The sequence below is a fragment of the Seriola lalandi genome, unplaced genomic scaffold, assembly GCF_002814215.2.
Source record: "Seriola lalandi dorsalis isolate HSWRI2012SDOR001 ecotype SW California unplaced genomic scaffold, Sedor1 jcf7180002054538, whole genome shotgun sequence".
NCBI lineage: Eukaryota > Metazoa > Chordata > Actinopteri > Carangiformes > Carangidae > Seriola > Seriola lalandi.
In genome coordinates, this window is record NW_019525091.1 from 25130 (window position 1) to 28308 (window position 3179).

The following is a 3179-nucleotide window of genomic DNA, read 5'->3' on the forward strand; positions in this document are numbered from 1 at the left end:
AGGCTCAGCCAGCTGGGCTGCACAGTCCTTTAACAGCCTCAGACACACACCATCCGGGCCTGTTGCCTTTCCATGACGTAGCCTTTTCCTCCGCTGTAAAGGACAGGAGACTTGACCCCAGTGTGGAGGGAGTTGCAGCTGCAGTGTCGGGTTGTGGAGGAGATGCTGCAGGAGAAGCTGCAGCTGAAGCAGTGGGAGAGAGAACAGACAAAGCTGTGTCAAACCTGTTGTAGAACAGGTTGAACTCATTGGCCTTGTCCACATCAACTCATGATGAGACTTTAACCAGGAATGTTAATCATCTGTGCTGTAACCTGTTAATCTACTTTAATAATTTAATAATAAAGAAAACTTTCTCTGAGCCGCTGTTACATTCACATTATTTCTGTTGCTTTTATTTCAAGTTGTTCAAATATGTATATGTGTGTATCTGTCTTTGATGAATAAAGTTCTGATGGAAGTGATGAATGAAATGGCTCCATGTCTATTTGTTCATTTTGGGGAAGATACTGTATCTTACCATCTAGGCTGGTTTAAATGTGTTTGATCTTGCTGTTAATACAGAAGCTTTTGGTTGTGTTAGAAAGTGCATGCAAAGTTAAAATGGGTGTGTTTCAGAGTGAGGAGCAGACACGTCAACAGACTGTAGTGGAAACATATTGCGTCGTAAACATTTAAAAGAACATTCATTCATTTTGAATGGATCACAACAATTGGTTTGAAATAACTTCTTGTTCAACTGTTTTTCCTCGGACTTTCTTTCAAAGGCGTGAAGAACACCACACTGACGTGGAGTTACAGGAGAGAGGACAGAGAGCAGATGTTGCAGATGGGTTGGAAGGAGGTATGCACAAGCCTTGGGTGCGGTTAATGTTGAATAAAGTCCAACATTAATTTCCCAGAGGTCTAGCAACAGGTACATACAACACCGCTGACTGACTCAACCACAACAGGCCTGAGACATTCTCAGTAGAAACTCCAGCAGCAGGGGAGACTAGACCAACCATATTAGGCAAACTGATACTAAACATCTGTCTGCTAATTACCTATACATTTTAAAGATGATTACATATGACATATCATTCACAATATCACCGTACCTGTTGAACAAGCTTCCTGATAACCTGAGGTAACCTGAAACTGTCAGCTCATTTAATGAATGAATAAAATTCTCATTAACAGAGACGCAGGTTTACCTGAAGCATGAAGTGTTAAAGATACTCTCACATTTCCATCAATGAAGCCAATGTCATATCTTTATCCACACTGACTTGGGATCTGCAGATTTGCTAAAGTTTTCCAGGTGCGACACAAACAATTAAACAGACTTTTTTTCTTTTTTTTAGTTGTGATATGTGTGAGGATGTAATAACACTACAACAAAAATATGACTGCCTGTTAACTGGAGTACACTGAATCATGTGGCTCGCAGCGTGTCTTTCCGTATGTCACCACTAGAGAGCAACATATCCCTGAACTGCATCATAACTGAGAGAGGTCACCGTTGAGTTCAGTTCTTTACTCTAATGAAACACTTATTAAAGCAAGTTCGGTCTTTCAGCCTATTTTCAGGCAGAAGTTACTTTTTATTTTCAGGCAGTTGTTTTATCTGAAGGAGCAAAAGCAGACTCAGTCACTCAGAATCATATTAATGGTATATGCAGTTTATCTTAAATACTCCAACAGGTACATAAGAAGAGATGGAAAATCATACAAAACACAGAGGTGCAATTCAAATAAAATGATGGGTGCAGGTGGAAATTACTCAGGGGTTAAACTGTACATGAGGTAATCGTGAATGCTGCATGTCATTCACCACAATCAGGAAGTGTCTCAACCAGACGACTTACTTTGCTGAAGGAGCAGACATGTCAAGACAAAAACATATGGCATTGTTGCCAAACATTAGAGAACTGCAACCCCCCCAACTGACCTTTTTTAAAAAGTAAATTCCATTGGTCTTCCAAATTTTCAAATGAAACTTATTAGAAAGAATTTCTCTCTTTTCCATTTGCACTCTGTTTCTCTGGAGTCTTACAGATTTAAGTTTATTCATTTAATCGTGGAGAAGCTGTATCTCTTTAGGGAAAGCAACAGAGGTTTTCCAGCATCTTAACTGGACTTGTTCGTGTAACCTCTGTCTACTTGAAGATCCAGCTGTTCCTGAGGTGGTTGCTCAAGGAGCTGATTCAAATACAAAAAAAAAAAAAGTTAAGACATCATGCTGCATGTACTTTGCTGCAAGACTGGAAATACCTTCTGTATATCAACCTGGATCTGTTTCCTAAACCATGCTGCAGACTCGTGACCCTGGTGCGCTGATTTTTGTCACCAGGTTAGGTTCAGAACTGTAGCTGATTGTTCCACTTACTGTTCAGCCCACTGTTGTTTTAATTTGTGATGAAATATATAATGGGACATTATTAAACATGGTTAAACTTGCAGGTTAAACTGAACAAAAACTGAGGCTTCTTTATTTGGAGACAAAACGACTTTAAAAGACAGTGTTTTATAAAGGGTTTTTAGTGTGTGAGATGACATGACGGATTTAAATCTGATACGTTACACTCACTACATTAGAACTATTAAGATAATGGTCTTTCACTCAAGATGTTAAGCTGGTGGCATGTGGCTGCTCGTTTAGGTTTTTTTGAGCAAAACTCTGACGCTGTGTTCCCTCTCCCTTCCCTTTGCTGTAGCTCTAAAGTAAAGTGGAGTGCAAACACCAGAAAACAATAAATGTTTTTTCCATTTCATACTTTGAGAAACAACTTCTTCACGGGAAAGACAGATGTCAGACGCTCTCCCAGACAAACAGACAGACATCTGAATCAATCAATATCCCTGTCATTGAGTAAAGTCTACTTCAAGTTCACACGTTCTCTGGGGCGTCTGCAGCCGGCTGCTCATTTTGTCCGGGGGAACTCCACTGACCCCTGAGCCACCGCCGGGGATTGTCCTGATGCAAATCAGGAGGGGGAACCAATTCATCGTCGCACAATTCGATTAGACATCTGCATATTGAGCATCTGCACCCCAAGAAAATCTGCCAATATCTACCCTCCCTCCCCCCGCTGCCCCCACATTATCTGGCCCCCCCACGGGGGGGTAGCGCCCCACGACCCCAGGGGCAGCCTGTGTCCCTGCTCCCCACCCGCCTCCCCCTTTCTCCCCCTCTT